The sequence below is a fragment of the Bacillus rossius genome, chromosome 7 (genome assembly GCF_032445375.1).
Source record: "Bacillus rossius redtenbacheri isolate Brsri chromosome 7, Brsri_v3, whole genome shotgun sequence".
In the NCBI taxonomy this organism is placed as follows: Eukaryota; Metazoa; Arthropoda; class Insecta; order Phasmatodea; family Bacillidae; genus Bacillus; species Bacillus rossius.
The window spans coordinates 13086877-13105638 of NC_086335.1; the positions used below are offsets into that span (position 1 = coordinate 13086877).

General features: G+C 35.6%; 1 protein-coding gene across 1 annotated transcript in view; it reads left to right on the plus strand.

Annotated features, from left to right (window-relative positions):
• LOC134533678 (protein CEPU-1-like) overlaps positions 1 to 18762 on the plus strand; it is a 381962-nt gene that overhangs the window by 47396 nt on the left and 315804 nt on the right. The window lies entirely within an intron of this gene.

Below are 18762 nucleotides of genomic sequence, written 5' to 3' on the forward strand. Positions count from 1 at the left end.
CGGCTGCACGCACGCAAAAAGCATGACTCATTGTCACGTTCCGCCTGAGCCGAGCGTGCAAGCGAGAGCGCGGAAAAAGCGATAGAGAGGCACTATCAGGCCTAAGCGTCTGGCTTGTTACGCATCTATCTCTCTTCCACTCAAAGTTAGCACGTAAAATTATCGTCCGCAAACCGACTTTACAGATAACCCCCATTTTTTAATGTTCCTGTCGTGTGCTTTACATATTCTTGGCAACGATGGCACTATTGGCGGTATACAAAACTATTCATGAAAGGGAAACTGGAGTTTAGATAGCTTATCTAAAAATGCATAATATTTTTTAAGTTCTGGATTTAATGGTTATTTCCTGGTGTTTTGGTGGATCACCAACCAAACGGGCTCTATAGAGCCCCAAGGAAAGGTACACCCCATTTCATCGCGACGTTGAGGTGTTTGAGGAAGAGCTATAGCGAGGGAATAGGGTAACCCAAATCCTCTTAAGAGTGTTGCTAAATTGTGGTTGACTAGAAGGTTTCCACATTCAAAAGTATAACAAGGCGCTCAACAAAGTCCCGCACATCTGTGGGACCGCGCAGACAAACCAGACAACCCGTGGTCCGGCCGAAGTGCATCCAACCTCTACTCGCTGTCCAGGCTGGCGTAGGAGCTGTTTTGTCGTTCACCGCGTCCACCCATCGACGGGGTGGTGATCCTTCCAGGCGTGCTCTTAATGATCAGAGCCACCAACTGCCAGTGCTAGTCCTCGCCATGTGACCTGGGCCGGTAGAGTCAACCTCAGTGGGGAATCCCAGTATCATCAAAGAGGTTGCCCCGCACTACTGCCCAGATGTTCCATGCACTTGCTGCCTTGCACGGTATGTTAGCCCGTGAGCTAGTGCGGTAACTTTCATGTCCCTGGACGCAGGAGACGCCTGGGAGACTGGTCCCGTAGGGCCACCCTCTCTGCTCCTGCTCCGGTGCCCCGGAGCTTACAGCATTCCCTGCTGTCCGGTTGCGTCCGCAAGCGGCCGTGACCTGCAGTAGGGAAACTTGCCTGCCTTTGCCTGAACGGATCGGGAAAACCTGGAGAACCTATCTCAGGATAGCGGGACAGTTATTCGATCCCGGGTAGAATGGAATGTGAGTTCTGAGTGATTTGCACTCCTAAATAGCATGTAATTATTGGCAAGCTTGTTAATTGTCTTGAAATAGGTAGGCTTGCCACGCAAGGCTGACGAACCAAGCTTTAATAAAGCTAATGTTTGTCCATAACGCATAGCACTTTCTTTCTGCAAACTTGCAAAAGTCTTCAATTGAGATTTTTCTATGGACCAATGATTTCGAGGGAATCTTGCAGCGATCTTACCTTGGCAGGTTTTCTGAAAGCCTGTTCTTTATAGTCTACACTGTAAAATTGTGTTAATTATCACATTCGGGGATATCGTAATTTTTGCATTATTCATTGTGTAATTCTGAAAACCACATACAGCTTGTGAACTATTACAAAGTCCATGTGTAACGTTACAACCAATTTGTGTTATTTTCCACTAAATGTAGGTTTATATTTTAAAAACTCTACATTTGTGTAAAATACAAAGTTTAAGTGTAAATAAACAGTTATGTTAATAGTTTTATACACACAATGCTTCTTAATGTACATTGACATAAAGTAATTAAAAAATTTGTTTGGGGATACTAATACCCCAACATGGTTCGTGTTATTTCACCCAAACTGTCATATTCATATTCTGTCAACCTTTGTCAATTTATTCTATTGTGTTCTAGTGTGCCTTTCATGCAACATGTTTTGAGAAATTTTCCCACTACATAGCGTAATTTTTATTTTAATGTTCGTAATATATAGTCAAACATTAATAAAAACTGAGATTATCTGTAAAACGATTCTTCTGATAGTTTTATGCCCAAAATATTCTAGTAAATTAACACTTGATGTTGTGATAATAATTCACCAACACGGTATGTGTAACTTTAAACAATCAGTACTATGCATTTAATGCTATCAACAATTGTTCGTTTAATCACTTCTTGCCCTCGATGTAGGAGTATTTTTACACGTAAATATAGGCAGTTTAGGAAAATCATTGTGTGTAAGTTTATATGCAGTTAAGCCAATACTGTAAAATATACTACAGAACATAACTTAAAAAAAAGGTTGACCTTTTGTATTTTTACCTGAATGTAGGTGTTCAAATTAATTGGTATTTGTAGTCTATGTATAAAAAAATTAAATTTTTTTACACATACATTCAGTAAAAATACAGTTTTACTGAAGTGTTTCTATCATGTTTGATCGTGTAAATCTGCTCATGAGTCAGTGCTAAATTTTTCCTCCATTATAGAGTAAAATGACCCTGGACCTAGTAAAAAGTTATATTGACTTAAGATGCAAAAGCTAGAACTAAAGCATGTGACACTAGCATCCTTAGCAGCTGATTATGGAATTAAAATTATAGGAAGTTGAACGAAAGTTTTAAAATATGTAGTGGACAACCCACCTGTATTTACAACGGCTTCCTAGGGAATATATTTAATTTAAAAATTTTATTGTATATACATTATTTAATTTATTTACATAAAAACTATTAAAATTATTTATCCAGAAAGATGAAAAATTACGCTTAAAACGCATTTTTAAATTTTTAATGCTAATTTTGGTGTTTATTTACAACATAATTTTGTCTTTATATAAACCAGTGTAGATTAAAAATATTCCTACATCAGTTGAGATAAAGCTGACACCTAAGTCGTCGAAAAATTATAATTTTTTCACTTTTTATCTCAAGCTTACTATAGTTAGCTTGAAGCAAGCTTGCTATAATTCAACATACTTACCGAAACAAACATGCTGCAAGTTTCACTGCTTGCCATAGCTTGCTTGACTGAGACTTTTACAAAGCTTAAGGCTAAAATTAAATCATTTTTGCATTCGCTAAAATTGTACTGTGTCGACTATAAGTAAAGTGCAGTATTCTATAAGTCAAAAACACTTATAAACTGATTAAAAAATTATGAAATAATATATATATTCTAAAATCAATAAAGTACTTTTGAGATGTACACTTACATCTTAAGTATTGATCAGTAGTAAACATGCCAAAAAATAATTGCTATAGTACTATAGTTAAAAAGGAACTTTTATTTTTGTTTGTTCTTTTATTTTTTGTTTCTTGATAATTTTTTCATGGTTTGTATCGCCATGTTAAGAACAATCAGTTATCAGTATTCAGAAAGCTCAATTTAAACTAATATGTTAAGTTAGCTTTAATAATTGCTGTGTGGAAATAACCAAGACATTTTGTCGTCCCGTATAATTTTTTCAAGAAGTTAAATGCGGGGAAATTACTTATGAATGTTTGGTTCAGAAAAAAAATTGTAATATTTTCCTCACTATAAATTAAATTTCCTGTTTAACAATGTTTATTGATTATTATATTATTAAAAAAAGAATTTTTTTTAAATTTAAGGAAATACTTACTTTTCTGTTGTTAATGGCTCGTCAATGCTCGATATTATTGAGCATATTTCCTTTTAGTGTATTAAACTGTTTATGCTTTGAAGTTACAGCTGTTAAAAGGTAAACTAGTAATTCACCCCAAATTGAGTACACACGATGTTTGTTTTTATTTAATTTTAACTCAATCACTTTAAACTTTAGACTGCGTTTCATTTGCATGAGAATTTCTTTTGTTATCAAGCTTACAAACCAGACGATCTTCTAATTCCTCAGTAGTTACACTTTTTTTTCTTCTAGGTTTTTTTCTCAGTGAGTTTGTAAGCATATTTATTAATTATTCAAATCATTGTGCATTTGACATTTCAATTGAACCACAACAACAACAACAACCTACAAAAAGTAGATAATTATGTAGTTGTATTGACTACTAAATAGAAACAAGAAACAGTTCGCAAAAATAAAATACAAAAGTAGTATATAATAGGGGCTACTGGCACATGGAGTCGGATTGTGTTTGCGTTGTGTGGTGTCGACCAGCCCCGTGAAACTTATATGTGCAATTTGTGCACGATGTTGTGTTTCCTTCAGTGACAACTTGGAGCGCTTACTGTCAACGATTTATTATTATTATTATTATTTCTGTTGATATTTGAAAATGGCGGGTTTTCATGTTAGGTTAAGTAGTTTAAAAGGGTTAACCTTCTTTTCTATTCAAGCGAAATGAAAAATAATTATTTGGATGGTAGGAAGTGTGCTGCTTTGGGATGTCCATCCACTTCCAGGAATTAGAAATTATTTCGTTTTCCTAGGAATTCGAAAGAGAGGTAACAAAACTAAATGTCTCGTGAAACTCATGATTGTATGTTCACTTTAAGAGGGTATCGAGAATAAGTTAACGCATGTTAAAAGTGAATTAATGTTGATTTTAAACCAACTTCGGGTGAAATATTTCCAAATAATCTGAAAACTGTTTACGTACCTACGGAAACGTATGAGATTCGAATCTAACTTCACCTCAGTTATGTTTCTGTACTTACCGTCAATGCTTTTTGTCGGAGGGTAACACAATATTTCCAGTACTTCTTTACTTGACGTACATTTTATTTCCGGCATAACAATTCTTCAATAGTTATGTTTTTTTTTATTTACATTAGAGAGAAATGTTTGGTTATGTATGGTCAGTTACATTAAGAATGCTGTTGTTTAAGGTTCTATGAAAAGGAAAAATTGGTGGGTTACATGGAAATTAAAATTTGTCGGGTTGGGGTAGATCTTCTATTTTCTAGCATAAGCATTTTACTTCACCTAACTTAAGCATTTTTCCGGTATGTCTAGCATAAGACAATAGCATTCAAATGTTACTGACACTGACTGTACCTAATCAAACTCTTCACTTTAAATACATTAATAAACATGCTACTTAGCAATCAACATCACTTTTACATAAAAAAAGTTATTTAATTAATGAAGTACTCTAAATATTGCAATGTCCTTCCACCAGCACATTAAACATTTCTGAGAATTTTTTAAAACTTTTTTGCTGAAAGTTTCACTCATAAAATTTTACCCCTGTAAATTATGTTTTATGACAAAATTGTAATCATTTAACAATGTATAAATATATATTTTTAGGTACCAGAAATGGGCTGGCGTTGCAAAGAATCCTAAACTTGATGTACAAAGTATGACATCTTCGTACCTTTGTGGGAACCACTTTGCAAGGAATCAGTTTCGAGACGAGAACCAGACAACTCTGATTTTTGGAGCAGTACCTGTAGCAAAGGACAATTCTGGCTACTTGGATGATGATTTTCTCCCTGCAAATAGTGTCGTCTCGGACTCGTGGACACATTCAACGCCAAGAAACAAGCAAAGTTGTGCTACAAAATTGAAGTGAAAGGTTGGTTAGGTTAGGTCAGCTACATTTTAAATGCTTTGGCATTGTGATAGGAAGACAATATTGGCCAAAAATGGCATTCTTGTTTGGGTTACAGTCTTAATTTCAAAATTCCATTTTAAAATTTTATTTATTTTTAGAAAAGCCACATTTGTAATGTTTTAGCACATCCAAACATATATAATGTGTTGACCAAAATTAGTGTTGTCTAAAACAAGTACTAAATCCTTACAATCATTTCTGCTGCCACCAGCTGATTAAAAGACATGGTTTACGTTAATGATATTATTAGTTACGGTTCTCACAAAGTAATTTATAGTTGATGGAGGTTTTGCATTTGAAGTGTTATCTTATTTTACTTTATTATTATTTAATATTTTTCACATAGTACTATCCCATAAACTTAAGCACTGTTCACAAGGATTGATATTTAATTTTTTGTGTCTCTTATGTCATTATTTAAAGATGCTGAACAGCAATGATAGGTATTGTAAATTATAATTAAAATATTACAGCAGTGCATATATACGTGATAACTCAGAAGTCATAATCACAATGTAGTGTTAATTTAATTTTTCTAGGCGTATGAAAACTTAATACTTTGAAAAAATTTACAGTAGATGTGAATTGTACAAATTGAATACCTATGTAACATTTCACAATATTAGAGTGAAACACTTATTAATCCTATGCTGCAAGCAACTCTCATTTTTGTATCTGATTTTTTGGTATTTTAGAACATGAGAATCATAATTCTGTTTTGTGTGTGAAATAGATTAGGAAAGATTCACGTTTTAAATTGTTTGTAAATGTTTTAGCATTAAAAATCTATTTGTAAAGCAGGGGTTATATTAGTGATTAGAAGCCATCACACCATACATTTGCCATTGTTTCAAATGATATATGTGTGTGTGAGAAAAAACATGTTTTTTTTATAATAATTTAGTAATAACAGGATGGTGGATACTTTAGACTTCAGAGCAATAAATGAAATAACCATATACTAGTGCTTTTGAAGCAGCTATTTTGATTTAGTAATACTTCTTCAAAATGTTATTTGAATGCAAAGAATTTGTATACCCTTGTATTTTGGCTGTTTTTGTTATGTTTATGCACGTTGTATTTTTATTTTTTTAGAATACCTACATTTATATTTCTACTATATCATGTAAACCAGGATGAGTAACAAGATATTTCAGCACTGTCGCTGATAGGATTATTATATTATTAGCCGATGTCAGGGTCTGCACTAAATGATGCTTCCAAATGCAGCCAATAAGCACACATGATAAATAAACTTACAGTATCCAATACAACCACAAACACAGATGGCCATAAAGTATCTAGTCATAATTTTTGAAAACATTATTGTGGTGGGACAGAACAAACAAATGCCTGTCTTTACAAGTTGTTCTTACTTTAGTTACCATCCTTGATACCACTATTTTAATTTGAATGAAAACAATGTTTGAATAAAACTAGGTATAAATTTTTTTTCTATTACCATCAGAATTCAGGATGCAACTGCAGGCACTCAGTTTTTGATTTTGGTTTTGTTTGAGGAATTAACTCAGAACCAATTTATATATACATATATTTTTTAATGTATACTTGTAAGAACCATGTATTATATCACTTGCTATATATCATTATACCATTCTTGTTGAATAAGTCATGCCTAGGAAAACTAACTCTATATCTGTTATGAAAGTGTATAACATACCTGTCTAGGGAGTGTTTAGCAATAAACACTCAGCAATGCTACTTCCCTGAAAATTTAGTGGGTAATTTTCTAGAGTAGGTGCTCAACCAAGGAAATTTATTGAAAATTCTGAAAATGGTGTTTTTGTTAACAACTAATGTTCCTTAAGATATTCCGAATCAGGTGTTCTCAAATTTTAAATAGGATACTCAAGAAAGTAATAGTGGAGACTGGAGAGAATTATGAAGTCCTAGTAAATTGTGGTGTTAAACATGCACAAATGTTTATTTTGTATTTTCTTTCCTTTAGCAAATTATAAAGCTGTTAATAAATAAAGATTAAAAAAATGTGTTTTTTTATTCAATTTAAGTTGTAATAAAAATTGAACACATTGTTCTTATATTTTTAATTTGTCCAATTTTGAAGATGCAATACATTGACAACATATTCCTGTGATTCATCTGTTTGCCTAGCATAGAAACAATGGACTTGATACTGGTATATTTTTATCAGTGCTTTCATTTTGTAAAATAGTTTTCCATTTGCCTTTACCTAGTTATAACCCAGTAATACAAATTTGTTTTTCACAACAATTAATGTAAAGCTTTAATTCAAAATCTTAATTTTTTATATGAGGTAAGCTAATAGTAGGTGGCAATTTTTTTATTTGATATTTTTTACATTTGGTTTATTTACTGTAATTAAAACGAGTATATATTATAAATTTAGAAATTTAATTAAATGTATGTGTGTATACGTATTTTTATATTCCACACACACTATGTTACAAAGCAAAACTTTTAGAGGAAATAAAACTAACAATTTTACTTTTACAGTTGAATATTCATATAAATAACTATACAAATAGTTCTACTTGTAGAATTGCTTGTTTAGTTTCCTTTGTAAAAGATATTCATCAGTCAAAGTAAACATGTTAGTTGAAATATTTCCATAAAAAAAATTATTTTAAATAGACCACACATATGTCCACATTCAAATTTCCCGCCGCCGGGTGTTTTTTTTTGTTAGTTCCGCGAGTGACAACTTGGAGCGCTAGTGTAGAACTAGTAGCATAATAAATAACATTGAGTTTCCCATCTTTCCGTAGGTGGATAATCTTTGGTGTCGACCGACCTCTTTGACGTCACGGCGGCCATCTTGGAGTCAAAAATTCCTCAAAATTCCTCAGAAATGACTCAAAATGACTCAAAAATTCCCGTTGCGAGGGAAAATTAGAATTTCGAAAAACCTCAAAAGTCGTTTTGCCTTAGAAAAAACCTAAAATACAGAAAATGGCTTAAAACTCCTTGTCTACAGCCTCCGATAAGCCATTTCTAGGAATAAGGATTCCATGACCGCCATCTTGGATTAACGAGCGCAACGGGACACAGCGCAACGGGACACCTAGTAACTGGACACAGTGTAACGGGACACCTAGTAACTGGACACAGTGTAACGGGACAAGTAGTACCGTGAACTTGACCTTTGACCTAGACCTTGACCCCGCGGCCATTTTGGATCCGCCTTTTTGGATGATGTCATTTTGTTTTCTCGAACATTCTGGCATTTTTTGTATTCCGCCATTTTGATTTATGATGTCACTGTTGCAGTTTCTGTTACGGCCGCCATCTTTAACTTTTTTAATTTATTGTCCGATTTTAATTTTAAAAATTTTAAAATTGATAAAAAAATTCAATATATAACATTTAAATAAAAACTATTTAAAAAAACAAACATTTACGACATCGAGCTCGGAGTCCTCGGTTCGAACCGGGTGAGGGCAAAAAAAATAAAAATTGTGTCAGGTCCTTCCCTCACTGTGGCTACAGGCAGACTGATCCCTACCACTATTTTAAAGCAAATATATCACCAGGTAGTATGACATCATGTCCGCCATATTGAAAATCCCTAATTTTAATGCTATAGATTCGAGAAAAAGTCCAAAATTCATCAAAAAATTTACTTATTAGGTTACTGATTGATTACTTCGATACTTGTCCTTGGTTCGAAATATTTTGAGCAAAACAAACATTAGATCCTTCCTCCACAGAAGCCACCCACAGACTGACCTACCACCACCAATACCAAGGTATACAATTATATACCGTCAGCTGGTATTACGACATGTCCGCCATCTTGTATTCATCTGCTGGATACCACCATCTTGTTTTCGTCTGCTAGAGTGTGCTGATACCATGTTAGTATAATTTTCTGGTCAACATATCTTTGTCCTCAACTGTTGGCACTGAACTTTGTCTTTGACCTTGATATTTGACCTTGACCTTGAAATTTGACCTTGAACTTTGTCCTTGCCCTTGAAATTTGACCTTGAACTTTGAACTTGAACTTTTATCTTACCTTGAAATTTGACATTGACCTTTCCTTGAAATTTGACCTTGACCTTGTAATTTAACCTTGGACTTTAAATTTGACCTTGACCTTGAAATTTGACCTTGACCTTGAATTTTGACCTTCACCTTGAAATTTGACCTTAACCTTGAAATTTGACCTTGATATTGATATTTAACTTTAACCTTGACGACCATCATGGATCTGGCATTTTGCATTCAGTACATGCTACCAAGAGCTACCACCTGCTAAAGGTCATTGCCACCATCTTGTTTTCGTCTGCTGGAGGACACCATCTTGTGCGTGTACTCGTCTTATACAGTACATTACCATCATACTTGTCTAAGTTTTTACCCTCTAGAGTGCAGTAATAATTTATTATTACTGATGTGCCTGCCTTCTTGAAATTTGGGCACCATCTTGGAATCGTGTAATTATTTAGCTAGAGATTCGGGAAAAAACATCCAAAAAATTCATCGAAAAATTCACTAATAAAGTAATGATTGATTATATAAATTCCTGTTCTTAGTTCTATCCTTTGTAAATGAAAAAAAAAATTATTTTATTTAAAAAATGATAATTATAATCAGAGTCCTAAAAGAGGCTTAAAATCATCTACTACCATCATCCTTTAAACCATTACGACCGCCATCTTAGATATTTATATTTATTGACTGATCAGTTCGGCAAAAATTCCAAAATTCACATAGAAAATGACACATTATTTTACATATTTAATCGAAACTTGCTTCGATTTATGGACCTAGCTGAAAATAAATTTAATTTAAATACCAGAAAAATGTCAGGTTCGTGAAATTAAACACCGCAAGTTCTTTTACAAACAATATTTATTACATAATTTCTATCCTACTACAGGATCACTTGCGAAAGCCAGCAATCCTATAAACATTTGGCCCTGCATAGACGTGAAACGACTAACAATTAGCTTCAACAGCTCCAACAGCTCCAAATGCTCCAAATGCTCCAAGAGCTCCAAATGCTCCAAAGGCTCCAAATGCTCCAACAGCTCCAAATGCTCAGTATGCTCCAACAGCTCCAAATGCTCCATAGGCTGAATGCTACCACAGCTCCAACTGCTCAAACAGCTCAAAATGCTACAAATTCTCCAAATGCTCTAACAGCTACAAATTTTCCAAAGGCTCCAAATTCTACAAATTCTCAAAATGCTGCAAATGCTCCAACAGCTAAAAAGGCTCCAACAGCTTTAAATGCTCCAAAGGCTCCAAAATACTCCAACAGCTCCAACAGCTGCAATTTGCTCCAAATGCTCCAACAACTACAAATGCTCCAAATGCTCGAAATGCTGAAACAGCTCTAACAGCTCCAAATGCAGAAACAGCTACAATTGCTCCAAATGCTCCAACTGATTTAAATTACTCTTTTTTATCGAATCTGACATGTTTACTTGCATGACTTTATTATTATACATTTTGGATGTCAGTGGTGACACTTTTACACCTTTAAGTTATAACTTTTATTTAGAAATGAGCTATCGAGTAATGATAATATCAATTTTGAAAAAAAATATCAATTTTTCTTCAAATTTATAAACATGTATTTAATTAAAACCATTATTTTATGTAGCCAGCTTCCCCCAGTTCTTTAAATATGAAGGATATTTCTTTGATGTTCGAAAAGTTTCCTGCACAAAGCGAACCATGTAGAAGTCTTATCCTATCAACCAATAAGTTAGGATCTTCCCATGAGGTACTATCAATCTCTTCTGCTACGTTCATCTTCCTTGTATGTTTATAATAAATATTATTATCCCTGGTGTCTTCTGTTACAACACCAACTTCAAGTTCACTTTCGTCATCGAGCCAGTGATTATCACAAGCTTGATTAGGATAATTTATTTTATTACGTCGTTTCCATCGTTTTAGTCTCAAGCCACCATCACTGTCTTCGCTCTTGACCGCTTTAGGTGCTTCAGCACAGTACTCATTCATGTCAGCATCACAAGCTTGATCAGGATAATTTATTTTATTACGAGGTTTCCACCGTTTTGGTCTAAAGCCGCCATCACAGTCTTCGATCATGACCGCTTTAGGTGCTTCAGCACAGTACTCAATCATGTCAGGCTTAGATGTGTCATCACAGTCATCTGTCATGTCAGCCTCAGATGCGTCACTACAATCTTCAATCATGTCAGCTTCAGATGTTTCATCACAGTCTTCGGTCTTGTCAGCTTCAGGTAGTTCTCCATCTTTCACACTTTCATGGAGACGACTAGATATTGGTGTAAATATCTTTTAATTTCTAATTAGGTTGCCACTTTCTTCGTTTGTTTTTAATTTTAAATTATTGTCGTGATCTATATCAGTATTTTTAGCATTAGCTTTTTTACATTCTTCATAATCATTATTGTCGTCTAATATTCTGCCTTCGTTCCTCTTCCGCGATGTTGGAGCACAGTCTTCGTTATCTTTATTCATCTTAGTTATAAAGTTCTTGCAATGTCTATCCAAGTAATATCTTCTACCAAAGGATTTATGACACTGACTGCAATTAAATGTCGGCGCATGTCGTTTAGCATTCTTTCTCTAGTTAAACACCTTGCTGCAGTATCTACAGTGATGTCGGTTTGATACAGGCAACGAACCAGGGTACATGTTAACTTCTGTGACTAATGACAGATGCAAACTAAGAGTTTTAAATTAAAACCCTTACTTAAATAGAATTTTTGAAATATTTCGTCAGCGAGAGTTAATTTAATTCATTCAAAAGTACTGGTTGTAAGTAGTCTTGCTTTTCATCAACAGATGGCGCCACGTGTTGCTTGCAAGTAAATAATATTTTATTATTTTATGCGGGATGCGGGATGCTCACTAACGATCGCAAAGAAGGATGGGTTCGCTTGACTCCAAGGAGAAGGAAGTTTGTTCTTTCAGTTAGTGTTTCTCATATTTCTCATGGCATATTATTATTTGACTGAATAATGATTTTTTTTATTCCACCTGATAAAATATTTAAGATGAATAAAGATAACGATGATTGTGCTTCAACATCGTGGAAGAGGAACGAAGGCAGAATATTAGACGAAAATAATGATTATGAAGAATGTAAAAAAGCTTATGCTAAAAATACTGATATAGATAAAGATAATAATTTAAAATTAAAAACAAACGAAGAAAGTAGCAACCTAATTTGTATATTTACACCAATATCTAGTCGTATCCATGAAGATGTGAAAGATGGAGAACCACCTGAAGCTGACAAGACCGAAGACTGTGATGAAACATCTGAAGCTGACATGATTGAAGATTGTAGTGACGCATCTAAGGCTGACATGACAGATGACTGTGATCAAACATCTTAGGTTGACATGATTGAGTACTGTGCTGAAGCACCTAAAGCGGTCATGATCGAAGACTGTGATGGCGGCCTGAGACCAAAACGGTGGAAACGTCGTAATAAAATAAATTATCCTAATCAAGCTTGTGATTCTGACATGAATGAGTACTGTGCTGAAGCACCTAAAGCGGTCAAGAGCGAAGACAGTGATGGTGGCTTGAGACCAAAACGATGGAAACGACGTAATAAAATAAGTTATCCTAATGAAGCATGTAATAATCACTGGCTCGATGACTATAGTGACCTTGTAGTTGGTGTTGAAACAGAAGACACCAGGGATAATAATATTTATTATTAATATGCAAGGAAAATGAACGTAGCAGAAGAGATTGATTGTACCTCATGGGAAGATCCTAACATATTGGTTGATAGGCTAAGACTTCTACATGGTTCGCTTTGTGCAGGAAACTATTCGAACATCAAAGAAATATCCTACATACTTAAAGAACTGAGGGAAGCTAGCTACATAAAATAATGGTTTCAATTAAAAGCATGTGTATAAACTTGAAGAAAAAATTAATATTTTTTTTCAAAATGGATTTAGCATTACTCGATAGCTCATTTATAAATGAAACATATAACTTAAAGGTGTAAAATAGTCACTACTGACATCCAAAATGTATGCTATTAATATCATGCAAGTAAAAATGTCAGATTCGATAAAAAAAAGTAATTGAAATCAGTTGGAGCATTTGGAGCATTTGGAGCTGTTGAAGCATTTGTAGCATTTGGAGCTGTTGGAGCATTTGGAGCATTTGGTGCTGTTGGAGCATTTTGTAGCCTTTGGAGCATTTGGAGCTGTTGGAGCATTTGGAGCTGTTGGAGAATTTGGAGAATTTGGAGCATTTGAAGCCTTTGGAAAATTTGGAGCTGTTGGAGCTGTGACAAAATAAACATGACCGATTGCGCCGACGCGGTGCTCCTGTGAACCTGGAACGAGCGGCATTCTATTTCGATTCCGAAATCGATTACTGTGTGTACATGTCACTAACTATTGGAGAAATGTCAGTCGTTTGTCCGCATTGATAGGCGTTGAAATTCACTGGTGAATATCCTGGATTAGGTTGTGCGGATGGAAAAGTGAAATTTTCTCAATTGATCCCGCCACCAGAGCCATTGCACTCATTAGTATCTGGAACAGGAAGTCATTCTAACCATTTTCTGGCTTACATACAAAAATACAATAGTTGTTTTCAAATGACGTCTTTTGGCGCAACACACATTGTACGAGACAATTTCATGCCTACTTTCAAGATTCAAGGGTAAATATATTATTTAGTAGGAACGCTGTTACCCCATCCGGATGTGGACCATCAATTCTTACAAATTTATGTTATGGGAAATTTGGATGCGGAAGTTAATCAGCGTTGTGCTCACAATCCGATAATTAAGCAAGTAATTGTCAGAGAATTGCAAACGTTTCTTCATCAGAACAACTAATTGATCAAATTGTTCAAAATTGCATTGGATCGGATGCCGTCCGACAGCCATAATATCGTAATCAGGGCTGATTAAATGCCTTTGGTTGAACACGCAGGAAAGTTCAATTCGCCGACAATCGATGAAATGGCTGTTGTTATTGTCAGAGAAAATGTGTTATCTAGAGATATCATGCCTCATCGTCGGAACAATGAATTGAAACGCGTGTCCGAAATGCACAGGACTTACAATGCGCTACAATATCCATTCATCTTTTGGCAGGGCGAGGACGGATACCATTTCAACATAAAAATAGTTAATAAACTAACAGGCGCTGAAACCAATAAAAAAGTAAGTGCTATGAATTTTCAATCAAACAGTCTAATGATTCGTGAAGGCGAAATAAATCACATTTTGAAGTGTCGCCGTATTTTCCACCAGTTCACAGTTGACATGTATGTTAAAATTGAGACTGAGCGATTGACATACATTCGTTTGAACCAAAAGCAGCTTCGATCTGAAGAATACATTCATCTCCGCGATGCGATTAATGCCGACGGCGATGCAAACAACATAGGAAGAATGACAATTTTGCAGGCCACTTACATTGGAAGCCCACGCCACATGCACGAATACGCACAATATGCGATGTCGTATAATGGACAATATGGCCACCCAGACCTATTTATAACATTCACCTGTAACCCCCAGTGGATCTAAATGAAGAATGAACTGCTACCCAGCCAAACTTCAGTTGACAGATATGACATTACTGCCAGAGTTTTTAAACAAAAATTAAAATCTCTGATGGATTTCATCATAAAGAAAAGTGTGTATGGTCAAGTTCGTTGCTGGATGTACTCCGTTGAATGGCAAAAGCGTGGTCTGCCTCATGCGCACATTTTGGTTTGGTTTGTATAAAAAAATCATGCTGAATGAAATCGATTAAATCATCTCAGCCGAAATCCCGGATGAAGCTGTTGATCCGAAATTGCATGCAGTGGTGACTAAGAATATGATCCATAGACCTTGCGGAATTTTCAACAACGACTCGCCCTGTATGATCGATGGTAAGTGTTCCAAGCGATATTTGAGAGACCTGATTGCTGACACTATCACAGGCAATGATGGATACCAACTGTATCGTTGGCGATCAGTTGCCGACAATGTGCGATTTACAGTTGTGAAGATCAAAGTGCAAGATGTTAAAGTGGACATTCGTTGGATTGTGCCGTATTCGCCTATATTGTCCAAGGCTTATGAGGATCACATCAATGTGGAATACTGTAACTCCGTCAAGACGATCAAGTACATATGCAAATATGTGAATAAAGGCAGCAATATGGCTCTATTCGCTGTAACAAATGCAAACGACGGAATATCTCAGTATCAGATGGGTCGCTATGTCAGCAGCAATGAAGCGATTTGGCGCATCTTTTCCTTTGCGATCCACGAAAGACACACCACAGTTGTACATTTGGCAGTAAATCTAGTAAACGGACAACGAGTGTATTTCAATCCAGAGAATGCAGCGGACAGAGCGGCATGGGCACCATCGACAACATTGATAAGCTTCTTCTCGGTTTGTCAAGTAGATGCTTTCGCTCGCACTTTGCTGTATGCTGAAATGCCACACTACTACTCATGGAACACATCATCGGAATAATTTCAGCATCGGAAACAAGGAACACCAGTTGAAGGACATCCAAATGTATTTGCCTCAGATGCCCTAGGTCGCATATATACTGTGCATCCAAATAATGACGAATGTTACCATCTTCGATTGTTGTTGGTGAATGTTCGTATTCCGACATCGTTTCAACAACTAAGAACTGTTAATGGGCATCTGTGTGCAACTTACCGTGCGGTGTGTCAACTGTTACATTTGCTTGAGAACATTTCGCATTGGGATAATACGCTCAAAGATTCTGTCATATCTTCATCACCTCATTAAATTCGCACATTGTTTGCGATTATCATATCCACATGTTTCCCTTCAAATACGAATGATTTGTGGGTCAAATATAAGGACGACATGTCTGAAGATGTATTGCATCGTGTGCGTCACCAAAATTTAAATCCGACATTGAAAATGACTGCAGTAATTCACAATGAGACATTGATCATGATATGAGACATGTGTTTATTGATGGCGAGTAAAATGTTGTATTTGGGGATGATATCACCCAATCGTCCAATGCAAAATGTATTTAACCACGAGTTACAAAGAGAACAACAATACGACACCGAATTGTTAGCCGAAGCAGTTCGTACAAATGTTTCGCCATTGAATGAACAACAAAAGACTGTATACGACTCTTTGATAGAAGCTGTGAACAATGGAACTGGTGTAATTTACTTCCTGGATGCTCCCGGAGGGACTGGGAAAACCTTCCTAAATTCATTGCTTTTGGCAAGGATTCGATCGCAGAATAAATTGGTCCTAGCATTGGCTTCATCTGGAATAGCAGCGACTTAGTTAGAAGGTGGACGAACTGCTCATTCTGCCTTCAAATTGCCGCTGAACATGCAAATCAACGAGACACCAGCTTGCAACTTCGCCAAAAATAGCGCAATGGCGAAGATTATACAGATTATGCAAATTGATCGTTTGGGACGAATGCACGATGGCCCACAAGAGGTCACTGGAAGCGCTGGGCAGAACGTTGAAAGATCTTCGTGACAATCAAAACATTTTTGGTGGAGCCATGATTCTGTTGTCCGGTGATTTTCGTCAGACTCTTCCAGTTATCCCACGATCAACTGTAGCTGACGAACTAAACGCGTGCTTAAAATCATTAAATTTGTGGCGGCACGTGAAGACACTCCGATTGACGACTAACATGCGAGTGTTTTTGCAACAAGATCGAAATGCAGATGTGTTTTCGAAGCAATTGTTGGACATTGGTAATGGGAAAATTGCAGTTGACATTTTGACTGGATTATTCACATTTCCCACTGATTTCTGTCAGTTGACCGAATCGAATGAGGAGCTCATTCGACGTGTGTTTCCGAACGTAGCAAAGAACTTAAAAAACCATAATTGGCTGCGCAAACGAGCCATATTGGCAGCGAAAAACAAAGATGTCGATGATCTTAATGCGTTCATTCAAAATTTCATTCCAGGACAGTTATTTTCCTTCAAATCGGTTGAAACAGTTATAAACCAGGATGAGATAGTCAACTTTCCGACAGAATTTTTGAAATCCCTAGAATTGCCTTGATTACCACCTCACAATTTGCAATTGAAAGTAGGCTGAGTCATCATCATGTTACGTAACGTTAATCAACCTCGACTATGCAATGGAACGAGACTGACTGTTAAAAATCTTATTAACAACGTCATCGAAGCGACTATTATCACGGGAAAGTACAAAGGAGAGGATGTTTTGAATCCGCGCATCCCGGTGATTCCAACGGACATGCCATTCGATTTTAAACGACTTCAATTCCCCGTGCGTCTGGCCTTCGCGATGACCATAAACAAATCTCAAGGCCAGTCATTGGAAGTATGCGGAATTAACTTGGAGTTTCCGTGTTTCGCGCATGGACAACTGTATGTTGCGTGTTCGCGTGTCGGAAAGCCATCATCTTTGTTTATATACGCGCCGGAAAACAAAACGAAAAACGTAGTTTACCAGAAAGCTTTGCATTGAATGTTAACTGCATTTATCTTTCATGTAAAATAAAAACATTGCATTCATTTGAGTTACAAACGAGTTTCATTTAATAACCAATCAAAATCAAGCCGTACACGAAGCGACTTATATTATCGATCTCAATGAATTGGGGTTGCAAAAGTGATAAAAATTAATAATGTATTTTGAAGAGTAACAATAAAATAAATTTTAGGTGGTACGAAGTTCACCGGTTCATCTATTTATGTAATAAATATTTTATGTAAAAGAACTTGCGGTGTTTTATTTCTCGAACCAGACACTTTTCTGGTATTTAAATTAAATTTATTTTTAGCTGGGTCCATAAATCGAAGCAAGTTTCGATTCAATATATAAAATAATGTGTGATTTTATCGGTGAATTTTGGAATTTTTCCCCAACTGATAAGTCAATAAATACAATTATCTAAAATGGTGGTCGTAATGGTTTAAATGATGATGGTAGTAGATGATTTTAAGTCTCTTTTAGGACTTTGATTATAATTATTATATTTACATAAAATTAATTTTTTTTGCAAATTCAAGGATAGAACCAAGAACAGGAATTGATATAATGAACCATTAATTTAATGATTGAATTTTTTTAAATTTTGAATGTTTTCCCGAATTTCTAGCTAAATAATTACACGATTCCAAGATGGTGCCCAAATTTCAAGATGGCAGGCACCTCAGTAATAATAAATGATTACTGCACTCTAGCAGGTAAAAATTTAGACAAGTATGATGGTAATGTACTGTATAAGACTAGTAAATGCACAAGATTGTGTCCTCCAGCAGACGAAAACAAGATGGTGGCAATGACCTCTAGCAGATGGTAGCTCTTGGTAGCATGTACTGAATGCAAAATGCCGGATCCATGATGGTCGTCAAGGTAAAAGTCAAATATC